This window comes from Pseudorasbora parva, chromosome 19, assembly GCF_024679245.1.
Source record: "Pseudorasbora parva isolate DD20220531a chromosome 19, ASM2467924v1, whole genome shotgun sequence".
Lineage (NCBI taxonomy): Eukaryota > Metazoa > Chordata > Actinopteri > Cypriniformes > Gobionidae > Pseudorasbora > Pseudorasbora parva.
In genome coordinates this window covers 27,189,579-27,207,507 of record NC_090190.1, presented here as the reverse complement: position 1 = coordinate 27,207,507, position 17,929 = coordinate 27,189,579, and the positions used below count along the sequence as shown (strand labels likewise).

The following is a 17,929-nucleotide window of genomic DNA, read 5'->3' as shown; positions in this document are numbered from 1 at the left end:
TGCATTATGTTACTTGAAACCCTAAATAGTATAACATTCTTCATTAACAAAACAATGTCACTGTAAAACTACAGCTGTAAAGCTACTTTTTTATAGTAACTTGTAGTGTAGATAACTACTTTTTCAAAAGGGTCGCTTAAATGTAACTTACCTACTTTAACTTAAAAAGTAGCTTGCCCAACATGCTTTTTACAGTTCCAGATTTGTTTTCAAAGCAGCTTCACAGTGTTAAACAGGAAAATAATGCAACAGATTTTGATTTGGCTGTACAGCCACTCTGGTGAAAATGAAGTCATCCAGTTCAGTTAAATTATCATATAGTGACAATGCAGGCAGGTCAATAATATAGTTAAAATGTAAGTGTCCCCAAATGAGCAAGCCAAAAGCCAAAGGTGACGGTGGCAAGGATTGTTAATGATTTGATTATAGATCATAACCTAGATGTGCTGTGTTTGACAGAAACCTGGCTAAAATCTGACGATTACATTACTTTAAATGAGTGCACCCCCCGAGATTATTGTAATAAACATGAGCCACGTCTGAAAGGTAAAGGGGGAGGTGTTGCTGTAATTTATAATAATATCTTCAGTATTACTAAGAAGTCTAGTTTCAAATATAACTCCTTTGAATTTTTGGTGCTTTATGTAACGCTGTGTAGTGTAAGGGATAAATCCCATTTGACATTTGTGTTGGCTACTGTATACAGGCCACCAGGGCACAATACAGACTTTATCAAAGAATTTGCTGGTTTTCTATCAGAGTTAGTACTGGCTGCATATAAATTTTAATATCCATGTAGACAATGAAAAAGACGCATTGGGATATGCATTTAGAGACATTCTAAACTCTATTGGAGTTAGACAACACATATCGGAACCCACTCATCGCCTTAATTATACTTTAGATCTAATAATGTCACATGGAATAAATGTTGATACTGTTAAAATTCTGCAGCAGAGCGATGACATCTCAGATCATTACCTAATACACTGAAAAAATAAAACCCTTGGATCAACTTAAAAAAATTGAAGTAATCGATCACACGAAATATTTTACATTGACTCAAGTAAATAATTTAATTTAGTTTAATTTGAAAAGTTTAAATTTATGCAACCACTTTTTAAAGGTTGATCAAACTAATTATTTTAGATTGGAACAAACTAATTATTTTAAATTGGATCAAACTAACAAATCATTATTTTATGTTGGAATAAACTGATTATTTAAATTCAAACAAAGTAATATTTATAGGCCAGAGTAAATAAATTATTTTAGGTTGTCTCAAATTAAGATGTCATTTTTTAAAATGTAAAATCAAAAAAATAGCTTTTAAAACATTTTGATCAATGACTATCATAACACTTTCCTTTAGAACACATTTATATTTATTGTTCAATAAACATGTTCACATGTATAAAGATTAGCAGTCTCCTTCACACAAAAATACAAATTTGTTACAAATAATCAAATCACCACTTGATGACATCACATTAGTAGTAATATTAAATTAGGAATGTTTTTCTGACAACACATTTCACCATAAAACATCCTAAAATACAATTAAAATGTTAAGATACAAATGTATATCATGTTTATAAATGTATATGATTATGAACAGTCTCTTTCAGCTGAACACCAGAGACAAATCCCGGAACTGCTCCTCAGACAGTGAACACTGTATCAGTTTCTGATACAGAGCTGTAAGCTCTACATTTAAAGGGTTAGTTCACCCAAAAATGAAAATTCTGTCATTAATCACTTATCCTCATGTCGTTCGACACCCGTCAGACCTCCGTCCATCTTCGCACACAGATGAAGATATTAGTGTTGAAATCCGATGGCTCAGAAAGGCCTTCATTGACACCAATGTCATTTCCTCTCAAGACCCATAAAGGCACTAAAGACGTCGTTACAACACCCATCTCACTACAGCAGCTCTACAATCATTTTATAGTGACGAAAATAGTTTTTGTGCGCAAAAAAACAGAAATAATAACTTAGTGATGACCGATTTTCCTGAAGCTTCAGAGCTTTATGAATCAGCGTATTGATGAACTGAATCGATACATTGAGTCATAGTGATTTGAAGCTTCATGTTTTAAAATCTGCCCATTATTAGATAAGTCGTTATTTAGTTTTTCTTGCGCACAAAAACTATTCTGGTGTCTTCATAAATGATTGAAGAGCCGCTGTAGGGAGATGGGCTTTGTAACGACGTCTTTAGTGCCTTTATGGGTCTTGAGAGAGGAAATGACATTGGTGGCAATAAAGGCCTTTCTGAGCCATCGGATTTCAACAAAAATATCTTCATTTGTGTTCAGAAGATGAACGGAGGTCTTACGGGTGTCCAACGACATGAAGGTGAGGAATTAATGACAGAATATTTGTTTTTGGGCGAACTAACCCTTTAAATATAACCTATTTGTATGCAATATAGCAAGCAGGTTCAGGACCTCGGATCCTTCAATGACAATTTTAATGTCTTTTGGTGGATGAAGAGGATCCTCTTTCCCAGTGATAAAGATCGCCATGGTTGTTTGCTCTAGTTCTTCAACCTCATTTTCCTGCATAAAAAAGAAAGAGAAAATAAGTACATTATAGTTTCAGAAATCTCCCATTTTCAGCTCTTACACACTCTAAACTGAACTTGAATAGGCGTGTGACGAGTGAGAGCAAAGCGAGGCCGGTGAGTAATTGGATGATCAGTGCCAACTGCACGTCACACTGGTCTCAGATCTCTCAAGGAGGAGTGAAGGGAGAATAAAAGGAGGAGCGACGACAGTGAAGGAAGAGAGAGGACCAGGCCTGGATTTTACATTGTCAAAATAAGTGTGTCCAAAGGAATCCATTTGGAAATGACTTAACACCTATATGCAGTGTTACAGGGAAGACAAGGAAAAAAAGATTGTTTTGGTACGTCTGGACATGGTCTAAGTGTTCACAGCTCAAAATTCAGCATCAAAGATTTCTTATAAATAGTGTTAAAATCTCATCTTGTGAGCTGAGTTTCTCATCACACCCCTATTTATTAAAAGTGGCCAGGAAAACCTAGACTATGACCATGTTAGTCTGTAGGTGTTAACTGTGTGAGCAAGTGAGAGAGATGCCCTTACCTGGTATTCTTTGAAAAGGTGCTCAAAAGGTTAGCAGAGGTAGATCAGAGATTTGAGGATGCATTCTCTTCTGATGGTGATGTCTACAGTCTGAGTAAGAACAATAACTATGAATTAAAATTAAACATTAAAAAAAAAAAAAAAAAAAAAAAAAACACTATTCAGCCATGGATCCTACTGATAATCAAATTTATAGATACCTCATCTAAAACCTGCAAGGTCCTGTTGGTCTTCTCTTTCACAACTCCTCCCTTGCTCCTGATGACCTCCGACAGTTTGGTGGAGTGCTTGTCCAACTGCGCCAAGAACTGTCTCCAAAGGAACTGTTGTAAGATTTATGATTCAGTGAATCGATCACTGATTCGGATCGCCAGTGTCATGTCATTTCAGCAGTTCGGATCATGTGTCAAACTCCAAAACTGCTGAAATGACGTGACATTGGCGTTCCGAATCATTGATCAATTCACTGATTCATGAACCGTTTGAATCTTTTTTGAGGAACACGGAAGAGAAGACAATGCTGAATAAAGTCATAGTTTTTGATATTTTTGGACCAAAATGTATTTTCGATGCTTCAAAAGAATCTAATCAACCAACTGATGTCACACATTGACTACTTTGATTATGTTTTTATTAGCTTTCTGGACATGGACAGTAAAGTGGGCATTGACATATAAAATATCTTAACGTTAAACTGTGTGTGAAGATGAATGGAGGTCTTACGGGTGAGGAACGACATTAGGTTGAGGAGTTAATGACATAAATTTCATTTTTGGGTGAACTAACCCTTTAAGGCATGTCTGTGGGATAAAGAACTTTCGAAGAGTATTTTTAATCACACTTACTTGCTACAGCTCAAACGTTTGGGATCCATACTTTAAGAGCTGGAATATAGTGTGGCCCCTTTAAGAGCTCCGCGTTTCATTGAACTGCCGGTATTTTGTGTGTGTGTAGAACTGTGCCGCGATTTACGCAAGCAGTGAGAGAAACACGGATTCGGGAGCGCTCTTGTTCAGAAAAATAACCTGCTTATTCGTTTTAGCCGATTGTAATGCATTTAGTTCAATACTGTAAGCGGTGATGGTGTTAATGATTTACCTCAGCTATGAGCGAGCGTGAGCTTCAGCGCGCTCGGACTGCAGAGAGAGAATGTGCTCAGCGAAAAAACACTTTTCTTCTCAACTGGAGTCTAATAAAAGTTAAGCAGAAAATATTGTAGCTTATGTAGGCTAACTGCACTTGTTTCGAGTAATGCTATTGTTAACTCTTTTCTTTCCCTTGACACGGTCAATGCCCCCACACAATGCATTTAACATTAACGTTAGATATTTTGCATGCATTTACGTTATTACTCACCCACCCAATGGGGGGCTAAAATAACCGAACGTTATAGTTTGAATGAAGATTGCGAACATTTCCAGTGCTGTCTTAAGTTAATTTACACGCTATCAAGTATTAGCGCTGAAATTACAGCCAGACTCAAGGCCCGTCAGATATACTTGAGGTAAAAACGTTAACGGTAGGCAAAGTTTATCTCACCTTATCAATGTTACTCTTCCTCGTAGTTCTGTCTCGGAGCCTGCCTGGATGGGACCGATGTCCGTTCCGTTGAAAAGTACCGTCACGTCCGCCGCTGGAGTTCGTGCTGTGTTCTTCTCAGACAGTTCTGACTTTTTTTTTTTTTTGAACCACAGAGAGCGGGATCTCCAACTCACCAATGCGCATTTGCAAATCCTGCTTAATCTAATAAAAGTGCTCTGATCAAATTAATAAATTCAGTTTAATGTCTCGATGCCCATTTATATTGTATCAATGTAAAAAATGGATTGAACCATAAATCTAAACTAAAATGTTTACTTGACATGAAAAAGTCAACAATTTTAAGCTATTTCAATGAGAAAATACACATTAAACGAACAACACTAATGTTACACTTTTTTCAGTGTATCATGTATACTTGATTTAGCTAAGGCTGCAAAGCCATCCCCTCGCTTCAAATATAGCAGGACTATAACCACTGAGACTAAAGATTGCTTTAATCTTCCTCATCAGTTACATCTCCTCAGCATTACAGATAGCAAAGAGGAACTTGATGTTGCAACAGAAACTATTTACTTTCTCTATACTAGCACTTTAGACATAGTTGCTCCCCAGAGCTTAAAGAAGATTAAAGCAAATATTCCAACGCCGTGGTACAATACGGGCCCTTAAAATAGCAGCCAGAAAAATGGAGCGCAGTTGGAAGAAAACAAAACTGGAGGTTTTTCGCAATTTGTGGAAAGAGAGCATGATTGCATACAGAAACGCCATAAAAACTGCTAGATCTGCTTATTTCTCAAATCTTTTAGAAGAAAAAAAACACAACCCTAGGTATTTATTCGATACAGTGGCTAAATTAACACAAAATAAAACTTCATCTGCTGATATTTGTAAACAACACAGCAGTAATGACTTTATGACCTTCTTTACTAGTAAGATTGATAACATTAGGAATAAAATTATAACTATGCAGCCATCTACAACAGTTATCACTTCAGACAGAGCATTGTAGTGTCACTGAGAAAAAAATTACACTCATTCACTGCTATAGGAGGAGAATAATTGTATGCTTGACCCTATATGCTTGACACCAACTAGTCTAGTAAAAGAGATATTTCCAGTCAAGATTTAGACCATATCATAGTACCGAGACTGCTCTAATTAGAGTTACAAATGATTTACTGAATGATATCATATAATCATGGTTGTATCTCTCTATTAGTGTTACTCGATCTTAGCGCTGCATTCGATACTATCGATCACAATATTCTTTTGAATAGAATCGAAAATTATGTTGGCATTAGTGGAACTGCATTGGCATGGTTTAAATCGTACTAATCTGACCATTATCAGTTTGTAGCAGTAAATGAAGAGATGTCACACCGATCACAAGTTCAGTATGGAGTACAGCAAGGCTCAGTGTTAGGACCGCTGCTTTTCACCCTGTATATGCTACCACTGGGAGATAACATTAGGAAGCATGGCATTAGTTTTCATTGTTATGCTTTTCGTTGGAATGCATAGCTGATATAAAAAATTGGATGAATAGTAATTTCCTGCAACTTAATTCAGATAAAACTGAATTTTTAATTATTGGACAGAAAAGCTCCACAAGTAGTAACTTATAATACTGTCTAACACTTGATGAGTGCTCTGTCAAGCCCTTGTCGTCAGTGAGGAACCTGGGTGTGCTCTTTGATACCAATCTTTCATTTGAAAGCCACGTTTCTAGCATCTGTAAAACTGCATTCTACCATCTTAAAAATATATCAAAATGACGGCACATGCTTTCAATGCAAAATGCTGAACAGTTAATACATGCGTTCATGAGCTCAAGGCTTGGTTTATTGTAATGCTCTACTGGGTGGTTGCCCTGCTCACTTAATAAACAAACTCCAGCTAGTCCAAAATGCAGCAGCTCGAGTTCTTACTAGAACCAGGAAGTATGATCATATTAGTCCAGTTCTGTCAACACTGCACTGGCTCCCTATTAAACATTGCATATATTTTAAAATTTTGCTTATTACTTACAAAGCACTAAATGGTTTAGCTCCCCAGTCCTTGGGGGGGGGGGGGGGGGGGTGAAATGCTGTTTCATGCATACTGAGCTTTTTACACTGTTAAAGACTTGGATTCCCATCCTAAACATAGACAAAGTTTCGAAAACTAAGTTGGACGTTTGATGGAGTACTCCTTCCGGTTTCTCACAAGTTTTGGAGAGTTTTTTCCGAGTAAAAGTCTGCTTGACGTCGATAGAGCGGAAGGTCCTTTTATGGGCCGTACGGGCTCTTCTGCACTCACATAAATACTGCTCTCAAGTGCAGATCCAGTCGTCCGTGTAACACTTCTGTCCCACCGCGCTTCCCTGACAGCATTCCGGGAAGGCAGCGCTGCATTTGAACGCAGAAATGACGGGAAGCGGCACAACATCACGCTTCAGTCGCGACGCAAAAATGGATCTCAATGGTCACTGCTGTCACAGGACTTCACGAAATCAACAGTTACCAAAGAAGTGCGTTTTTGATGGAGCGGTGAGGATAAAGGTTCACGGTCCTGCTTTGGAAGTAGGCGTTTTGCTTGCTAAGGCCAATGTTTAGTCGCATACAATAGTCCATAAACCAAATCATGTCCTCATAAACTGCGAGTAAACACACACAAATTTTGACAGGCCACTAAATACAGTACATAAGACGGACGTCCTGCTGTTGTTGCTTCCCCTGTTCAATTTATTTCAGCCTCCGGATCTGATTCTGGATCATATATGTATTAGTTGAATCTGATCGATAGCCATTTTCTTCTCCACGCTTGAGGAAGTCACCGCTTTGTGTGCGGTCGTCATTCTTTAGCTCCGCCCACACGACACGCCTCCAGCCGCTCGTTTTTTTTTCCGGAACGACTCGGTACAGCCTATTTCTTTTATAAATATAATAAAACTAAAGACTTTTCGGAGATATGAAGGATGCAATACTACTCTATAGGTACTCAAGATTGACATGATATTGACTGAAACTGAGTGTTTCACCCCCCCTTTAAGCAAGCTCTTAACACATTATACACCATCACGTCTATGGCGGTCTCAAAACTCTGGCCAGTTGATAATACCTAGAATATCTAAATCAACTGCAGGTGGTCGATCCTTTTCCTATTTAGCACCTAAACTGGAACAGTCTTCTTAGAATTGTTCGGGAGGCAGACACACTCTGTCAGCTTAAATCAAGACTAAAATCGCATCTCTTTACTATGGCATACACAGAGAACATTTTATTTTCATTATTCAAATCAATTGACTGATTGTAAGGCTGCATTAACTAGGTCAGCCGGAACCGGGAACACTTCCCATAACACCTGATGTACTCGTTACATCATAAAAAGAGTGGCATCCACACTAATGTTAGTCTCTCTGTTTATCCCGAGGTTTACTGCAGTCGGCCGGATCCAGGCTGTGTCCGGATCGGATGGTGGACCTGCGTCTGCACATGACCAGCGCATCCACTCAGTGTCTGCTGAGTCTGTTTAAAATAGTGTCTCCTCTGAATTTTCCTCACCGGCACGTCATCCTCAATAAACTCGTCTCCGCGCAATAACTCCGATCTTTCAAGTATTCATATTCTTGTGTAATCGACGCGCCATCCTAAATGAACCCGTCTCTTGCTTGATACCCAAAATTCAGAATATTTCTATCTAATATTATTTATGACTTGCAGGGTTGGCAGAAAGATAATTATACACTGTTTAATAATAGGCCAGAGGAGAACTGGCACCCCGACTGAGTCTGGTTTCTCCCAAGGTTTATTTTTCTCCATCATGCCCTGATGGAGTTTTGGTTCCATGCCACTGTCACCTTTGGCTTGGCTTGCTCAGTTGGGGACACTAAAATTATGATCCAAGTTATTCAACTAAATATACAAATTAAATTTATTAATTAGATCATATTTAATTCTATAACCTATCCAAATCAAACTAGCCAAATCAAATTGTGTTGCAATATTGTCCTGTTTAACACTGTGAAGCTGCTTTGAAACAATCATCATTGTAGAAGCGCTATATAAATAAATTTATTGATTGATTGATTGATTGATTGATTGATTGATATAATTATAATTCTGGCAACATTGCAGATCAAAAGTCATATTAGATCACTAGATATTCATAAGATTATTCGAAAGATTGAATTCATCATGCTGGAGATGGTTTTAATGAGGGTGTCATGTTGATGCAGCATTTACAGGGGGGAAATTAATTGACACGCTCTCTGCAGACATTTCAGGGATGCATTGGTCATATCCAGGTGCAGGTCCACCATCTGATCTGGACACGACCCAGATCCGGCTGATTGCAGTAAACCTCGGGATAAACAGAGAGACTAACATTAGCATAGATGGCATTCTTCTTATGATGTAACGAGTACACCAGGTGTATTGAGAGGTGTTCCCGGTTCTGTCTGACTTAGTTAAGGCAGCCTAACAATCATTTAACTGATTTCAATAATATAAATTGACAATGTTCTATCTGTATGCCCAGGGGCATAGCCATCTTTTCAGAAGTGAGGGGGACAGAATGTCGTAATACCGTTTTTTTTAGAACCGATATAATTTATCGCATCTCTTGCTTTTAATTTGGTAAGATATCAAATACACTGCTGAACAATAACCACTAATATCTATAATATTATTCTCATATTTTTTTATGCAATTTCATGATTGATTTATATACTACAGACAGACACTTGTTCATTAAGTCTCCATAGATTTTATGCAATGTAAAAAAATAAAAATAAAAAATCTGATGTAAACCAGCTGTTCTCTGTGAATATATAGTAAAATGCAATTTATTCCTGTGATCAAAGCTGAATTCATCATCATTACTCCAGTCTCCAATATGTCACATGATCCTTCACTAATCATTCTCATGAAGATTAGATGATCAACACACATTTATAATTATTATCAGTTGTGCTGCTCATGGTGATGCTTACATTTTGTGGAAACCATCTAAACATTTGTGGTAAAATTAAAAAAGAGAGAAATTAATACTTTTATTGATCAGACATGCATTTAATTGATCACATTTGATATTGTTAATATTACAAAAGATAGTAATTTATTTAATAAATGCTAATAAATGCTGTCCATTGAACTTTCTATTCATCAAAGAATCCTGAAAAATAAAATGTATCATGGTTTCCACAACATTTTAAAGCAGTACAGCTGTTTTCAACACAGATAATAATCATAAATGTTTCTTGATTATAAAAGCATCATATGTGACCCTTTCTGTGAAAACCCTCCTAAATTCATTATTTTTGTGATTCACTGTTTTCTACATAAAATCATCCTATATAATGTAAAGAACATTCTGTTAAAATATAACCTGGATATCTCTAATATTAACTGAGTATGGCAATGTTAAAGATTTGCTGCTTTCCAGGCTCAGAAAATCATGTTTTTGAGAAATTCCAATGTAAACAAAAGCTTATTTTTTAAAACTGCAACACATTTGATGCATAATTATCCTGAATATGAGCCAAATACCACATTAAAGCTGAGATTCTCCCATTTTCAGTGATATATGACACATTTATGGGAAAATTCTTAAAGTTTTGTAAAACAGGCCTATTTAATATGATGTGTATGTCCAAAAAGCACAAAAACATTCAAACGAATTGGGGGTACAAGAGCTTGATTGTAGCAACAATTTCCAAGTCAATTAATTGAAATTATTTGTATAACTTTATTAATAAAATTAAATATCCATGGAAAAAGTCATTAATATATAAAACAATTGATATATTACATTTCAGTAGAAAATCTCTAAATTAAATTATTTTACTGGGCTACATTAAGTGCAGTATTGGAGTAAAAATAAAAAGAAGGATAGTTCACCCAAAAATGAAAATTCTGTCATCATTTATTTACCCTCATGTACCCTCAACCTGCACTTTCTTCAATAAACCCGGTTATATCATTATTCGGGGTAATTCCACCGAGATTAATATCAGAAAAGCTGTTTAAGCAATCAGCTATTTTCTGTTCCTGCTCGCGTTTAAGTTGTGCCATGTCAAATAGCCTAGATAACTTAATTCATGAATCCAGTGTTTCCCAACCTTTTTTCAGTCATGGCGCCCTTTGAAAATGTTCTACATTTTGTGGCACCCCCTTGCATAGGTTACGCTAGGGGTGTAAGATTACTCACGATTCGTTTTTTTTTTAGGTTCACAGTTTCAGTTTCATGGTTTCTGTATGGTTCGGTATTTGCTATGCTCATAGACAAAAGGACTACTGTCAAATAAAAATAAAGAAAAGAACAAATAACTTAAATACAAGCAGCAGCACAAAAATAATTACTATTGAGCAAAGATAATAAAATAATACTTTTTTCTTTTCTTTTCAAATAGGTCTAACATTAGTTTTTAGGTAAATAAATTGAATAAAGTAATCAAATGAAAAAATACTGCATATTTAACTGTTTAAATTAAATATTAATCCTTATTAAACTTACAAAAGCTATTTAATCAATAGCAGCGAGCGATTCCTTATCTTCTTTGACATTAAACAGACAGCAGTAAAGGTTACTGCGCCTTTAAGACCCAGGGGTATCGCTTTCTCGACATGTTGACATAGGCTACTTCTTGTGTGAGTTTGTCCGTTCAAGTGCAAGACTTGAAAGAGAACTCAATAGTTGCGCGCTGTGAGATGTGCATGTGCACGCTTTCAGATGACCGCACGGATACAAATTTTCTCACATCGCGATTGCACGTGAGTTCTCAATTGCGTCTTCTGGCTCTACACCCGTATTCATATTCGAAGACACGGCAGGACTCACATGCATTGAACAAAGTTGACTAAGAGAGCAGGGGCGTAGCACCAAATTTTGGGCCCTGGGTACAAACCATCTTGCTGGGCCCCCGTACCATGTATGTGTATGTATAGAAAACTGACTTCTAAGGCCCCCCCCCCCCCCCCCTGCCTCGGGCCCTGGTTACTCAGTACCCTTTATCCCCCCAGTCCCATGCCCCTGAAGAGAGACCGTTTGCCCACGTTTTTCTTTTATTATCGCTGTTGTTGTAATGTATAACCGAGGAGCCAGCACACGTATTCATCGACAGAAACATACATAAAGCATTATTTTCAAGTTACAACCTATATTAAAGATGAGACGTCAGATGTGAGATGAACCACGATGCAAAGTGCGTGCTAAAACCTTTTACGTGGCACCCCGCGCACTCCGGTTGGGAAACACTGCATTAATCTGAAGCACCACCTTCCACAATATGTTTTAAATAATAATAATAATAGATTTTAGATAATAATAATAATAATAATAATAATAGATTTTAATAATAATAATAATAATAATAATAATAATAATAATAGATTTTAATAATAATAGATTTTTAATAATAATAATAGATTTTTAATAGATTTCATTCCGAAGAGTCTCAAAGTGCAACAAAGGGGAAAAAAAAAAAAAAAAAAAATGAATGACAAGTAAAAATATAGAATACTACAAACAATCAACCAACACAGAAAACAGAACAGAAACAGAGCTGATGGTGAACAGAAAACAGAGCTGATGGTGAACAGAAACAGAGCTGATGGTGAACAGAAAACAGAGCTGATGATGGAAGTCTCTGTTAGCTCCGCAGCACACTGTGGTCCACTCCATGTTTTAAATTTCTCCTAGCGGCAGTGTCCTGATGACGTTTTCGAGGCATGACAGCTGAAGACCAGATGATGGGACTTCATGACGATTCAGACGATGGGGATTGCCACAGCACCATGCAGGAGGCAGAACATTTTTCCGGGCACTTCTGTGGACACACCGGGATCCGCGCAGAAGTCCAAGCCGCTCCACGGCCGCAATGCAAGACGGAACAGAGGCACAGCCGCGAAGCGGAACATCCCAAAATCATGCCGGATGCCGATGATGCTGGCCCGGATGACGCTAGCCCGGTGCAAACTTCAGCCACCATGCAGCTCAAGCCCGAGGGAGACCACCAGTGAGCAGCCACGGCGAGCAACATCAAATGTCCTTCAAACCAGAACCAACCGCAGCAATTCAAACATAAACATCAGAGAAGCGGTGGAAAATGGTGAAGCGACGAACAACGTCCTCTCAGTGGCTGCCAGCAATCAGCAACAGTCCCAATTGTAGCTCTGACTGTTAGACTAGTCACAAACATAATAAAATAAAATAAAATAAAATCTAAATCTAATAGTATAGTAATCTAAAAGTAAATAGACACATAGCAGGCCTAATATGACTTTAAATTAAGATGGTTATTATTGGCACAATGTTGAGCTACAAAACAAAGAAGAAAATATTAAAATAATGGCGATGACACGAAAATATCTTGCCAGACATCTGAACCCGGCTTAAGTCACGATGACCTGATTGCCGCTCGTGCCGATTGATATTAATGTCTTTCTCTTCTTAATGGTAAAAAAATAAGTTCTAATAACTGAGGATTGTATCTCAAACCCCTTGGTATAATTTATCATTTACAGCAATAAATACAAATTACCTATTTTTGTAATTGTTATGGCTATGGCACTTTGACGATCAAAATCTCATAATTACATTTTTGCGACTTTAGCCAGGGTTTCACAGACGGGGTCATATATGAGAATGATTAGTGAAGGATCATGTGACACTGAAGACTGGAGTAGGCCTAATGATAAAATCAGCTTTGATCACATAGGAAAAAAAGCTGTTTTAATTTGTAATAACAATATTACTGTTTTGACTATTTTTGATTAAATAAATGCAGCCTTGGTGAGCAGAAGATACTAAACATTAAAAAAAAGCTGCATTATTCATCTGATATATTCATTGTCAATAAATAGGCTACATTGACATGGCTTGAAAAACACACATAAAGCATATATTGTTGCAATAGTCTGATTGCCGATGTCACGTGTCATCACTCATAACGATTGTTTTCCTTCAGCTGCAGCGTGACTGGGTAACATATTACTTCTACGAATCCACTTTTGGACTTTCTGTGAGAACGCCCTTCTCATATTTAGATGCGAATAAAATGAAAACAGGTCATGCATAAATTATTATTTGTCTCTGATTTGAGTGGATTCTAAATGTTCCCCTCAGAGAAGAAAATTTCACAACAGGAAAAGTTCGGTGAGTCAGCTCCTTGAAGCGCAAAGTCAGTAGCCATTACAACTTGAATGGACAGTCATGATCCAAACATTCTAAAAATGCTTGTTAAAGCTCTGGGAAGCACAAGCGTGCAAATAACAGTGCAGAGTCCATGGTGATTGTGGCATCAGCATTTCTAAAAACTTTTCTCTGCTATGGCACTATAAAACAATTAACGTGTTGACAAAGGGAAGCACTGCATATACAGGTCCTTTTCAAAAAATTATCATATTGTGATAAGGTTAATTTTTTCCATAATGTAATGATAAAAATTAAACTTTCATATATTTTAGATTCATTGCACACCAACTGAAATATTTCAGGTCTTTTATTGTTTTAATACTGATGATTTTGGCATACAGATCATGAAAAAACAAAATCTAAAAAAATTAGCATATTTCATCCGACCAATAAAAGAAAAGGGTTTTTAAGTCAACCTTCAAATAATTATGTTCAGAACTGCTGAGGTGTTATGGAGGCCCAGGATGCTTCGAAAGTGGCCATAAGCTCATCCAGAGTGTTGGGTCTTGCGTCTCTCAACTTTCTCTTCACAATATCCCACAGATTTTCTATGGGGTTCAGGTCAGGAGAGTTGGCAGGCCAATTGAGCACAGTAATACCATGGTCAGTAAACCATTTACCAGTGGTTTTGGCACTGTGAGCAGGTACCAGGTCGTGAAGCATGAAGTGCTCCAAAATCTCCTGATAGCTAACTGCATTGACCCTGCCCTTGATAAAACACAGTGGAACAACACCAGCAGTTGACATGGCACCCCAGACCATCACTGACTGTGGGTACTTGACACTGGACTTCAGGCATTTTGGCATTTCCTTCTCCCCACTCTTCCTCCAGACTCTGGCACCTTGATTTCCAAATGACATGCAAAATTTGCTTTCATCCGAAAAAAAAGTGCTTTGGACTACTGAGCAACAGTCCAGTGCTGCTTCTCTGTAGCCCAAAAGTGGCTTGACCTGGGGAATGAGGCACATGTAGCCCATTTCCTGCACACGCCTGTGCACGATGGCTCTGGATGTTTCTACTCCAGACTCAGTCCACTGCTTCCGCAGGTCCCCCAAGGTCTGGAATCGGTCCTTCTCCACAATCTTCCTCAGGGTCCGGTCACCTCTTTTCGTTGTGCAGCATTTTTTGCCACACTTTTTCCTTCCCACAGACTTCCCACTGAGGTGCCTTGATACAGCACTCTGGGAACAGCCTATTCGTTCAGAAATTTCTTTCTGTGTCTTACCCTCTCGCTTGAGGGTGTCAATGATGGCCTTCTGGACAGGGTCGGGTCGGCAGTCTTACCCATGATTGCGGTTTTGAGTAATGAACCAGGCTGGGAGTTTTTAAAAGCCTCAGGAATCTTTTGCAGGTTTTTAGAGTTAATTAGTTGATTCAGATGATTAGGTTAATAGCTCGTTTAGAGAACCTTTTCATGAAATGGGCGTTCACAGAGATCGCTGTCACCAAAGTACTAATCGCCTGCATCTGTACCTCGTCTCCTCATCACTACAGGCAGCATATAAGCACACACATCACTCTGTCACATTGTCTGGTTTTGTTTGAGTAAGGACTCGCCTACCTGTTAGCACTTACCTCTTACAAGTGAATGTTACGGTTTGCCATCATCTTTCCTGATCCTCTGTGTCTCCATAGTCTCCCTGATCTTCTGTGTCTCCAGCATCTCCAGCTCCAGTTCCTAATACTCGCCAATCTCACCGCCAAGGTGAGTGCTCCAGCTGCCATCCTATACGCCATCCACTACATCCTCTTCCATTTGCAAAGCAAAATAACAGTCAGCATCTCCAGTTCTTCTGCATGCAGTGTTGGGTGTCATTGGCATAACATTGAAAATGTATCCCAAATTTCTTAAAAAATACTACCATGGGGTAGAAGATACATAATAAATGAAAGAGGGCCCAGGACAGAGTCTGCTGAACTGATTGGGTCTGGACCGCATTGGGGTTTTTCTGTTTTTAGCTGACGGTGGTGTTGCTTACATGGTGCCAAATTAAATGATACCTTTTTTTTTACTTAAAGTTTTTACAAGAGAAATTAATCAATCAAAAACTTACTTTAGCTTTTCATCTAAATCTAAATTAATTAAATTGTAAATTATAAAGCTGCTTTGATCTGCGTTGTGAAAAATGCTATATAAATGAAGGTGACTTGACTAGTAACTTAAGAAGGCTTTGATCGAAACTGCCTAAGATGTACAAATTGAGTATGACCTGTAAGATAAGATTGGAACCAAGTCAGAGGGGTACCAGTGATTCTTATAGACTGTCTTATCTTATCTGTTTAAAAGATTTCTGTGTGAGAATATATCAAATGCTACGCTGAAATCAAGAAGGATAAGTACAGAGAAAAGTCCCAAGTCAGCGGCTGACTATAGGGGCTTTTGCACCGGGTACTTATAGGAACATAGTTACAGGAACTAGTCACAAGGGTGATTACCAAGAACAAAATATTCACCTAGGACCATTTTTTGTATTTTAGTTAAAGGGTGTTTTAGTGAGTTTGCCATAAACGTCTCAGGTTATTACTATAAACCATGTTCCCCGAGAGGGAACAAGACACTGCATCATCAAGATGACAGTTTGGGGTATGCCCCCAGCGTGACACATCTGAAGCGTGAAATAAAAATGTCCAATCCTGATTAGTGTTGCGTCCTGACGTAGTGTGTGACGGCATACCCGGAAGGTACAAAGGGACGCCAGCTTATATCACAAATAGCTTTAATGTGATGAAGCGAGCGCTCTGACGATGGGTGTGCGCTCTCAGGGAACATGGGTTATAGTCATAACCCGAGACTTTCCTTTCTCGAAGGAACTCGCACTGCATCATCGAGATGACAGTTTGGGGAACGAGTACGCAGTATGCCACACCAATCGCTTCCTGGTGTGAAGCTGAAATCAGACACACTCAGGAGGCGAGCACTCTGGCGCCTGCCGTCGCAGGGAGGTGCAAACTATAGTATCTGATGGAGGTGTGCGGAGTTGTTGACCCGGCCGCTTTGCAGATCTCCTGCAAAGAGGCTCCAGAAAGGAGGGCTGCTGAGGAGGCCATGCCCCTGGTTGAATGAGCCCTCACGGCTATTGGTGAAGGCAAATTGCGCACCTGATAAGCCCTGCAATCCAATTACTGATTGTCTGTTTTAAAGCAGGCAGCCCTTTCTTAGGTGGACCAAAACACACGAACAACTGATGTGACTTCCTCCACTGCGCAGAGGTGAAGTTTGCCCTTTTCCGCCGTAACGGAAAACTGCATTTAAACTGAAACAGTTCATGATCAAAAGATTAAGACCATAGCCATAATGGCATTTCATGGCATTGTCCTTCAAGCAGTCATACTGTCAAGATCTCCTGATGGCAAAGGCAAAAAGGCTTTCTCTCTTTGAACGTGTTAGGATTGTTGAGCTTCACAAGCAAGGCCTTTCACAACACGCCATCACTGCTGAGGTTGGACGCAGTAAGACAGTCATTTTACATTTCTTAAAAAATCCTGAGAGTTATGGGACAAAAAAAAAATCAAGTGGTAGACCCAAAAAGATTTCACCTGCACTGAGCCACAGGATCCGACGGGTTGTCCGTGAAGACATAGGTCGATCCTCAACCCAAATGAAGGCCCTTACTGATGCTGACTGCAGCCCAATAACCATAAGACGTCATCTGCTAGAGAAGGGCTTCAAGAACAAAAAACGTCTTCAAAGGCCACGTCTCCTTCCACGACACGAACTTGCCCGTTTAGAATTTGCAAGGGAGCACCAAACATGGGACATTGAAAAGTGGAAGAAAGTTTTATTCTCTAATGAGAATTTTTTTTACCTGGACGGTCCTGATGGCTTCCAACATTACTGGCATGACAAGGAGATCCCACCTGAGATGTTTTCTGCGTGGCACAATGGAGGAGGTTCCATCATGATCTGGGGTGCTTTTTCCTTCAATGGGAAAATGGAGCTTCAGGTTGTGCAGGGGCGTCAAACGGCGACTGGCTATGTGGATCTGTTGCAGCGGGCATCCCTCTTGACCGCTGCAACAGATCCACATAGCCAGTCACCGTTTGTGCATTTATTTTTGGGCTATGGTCTTAAACTTTTGATCAGCTGATGAACGGCCTG

General features: G+C 38.7%; 1 protein-coding gene and 1 long non-coding RNA gene across 2 annotated transcripts in view; one reads left to right on the top strand and one right to left on the bottom strand.

Moving 5' to 3' along the window:
- The window catches only part of LOC137048292 (SH3 and cysteine-rich domain-containing protein 2-like), a 146,765-nt gene that overhangs the window by 114,382 nt on the left and 14,454 nt on the right, over positions 1-17,929 (top strand). The gene's annotated exons all lie outside the window — the stretch shown is intronic.
- Positions 2,367-3,423, bottom strand: LOC137048293 (uncharacterized). Its single transcript, XR_010899362.1, has 3 exons — positions 3,314-3,423; positions 3,114-3,203; positions 2,367-2,564 (listed from the first exon to the last, which is right to left on the bottom strand). It is a non-coding gene; the product is annotated as an uncharacterized lncRNA (long non-coding RNA).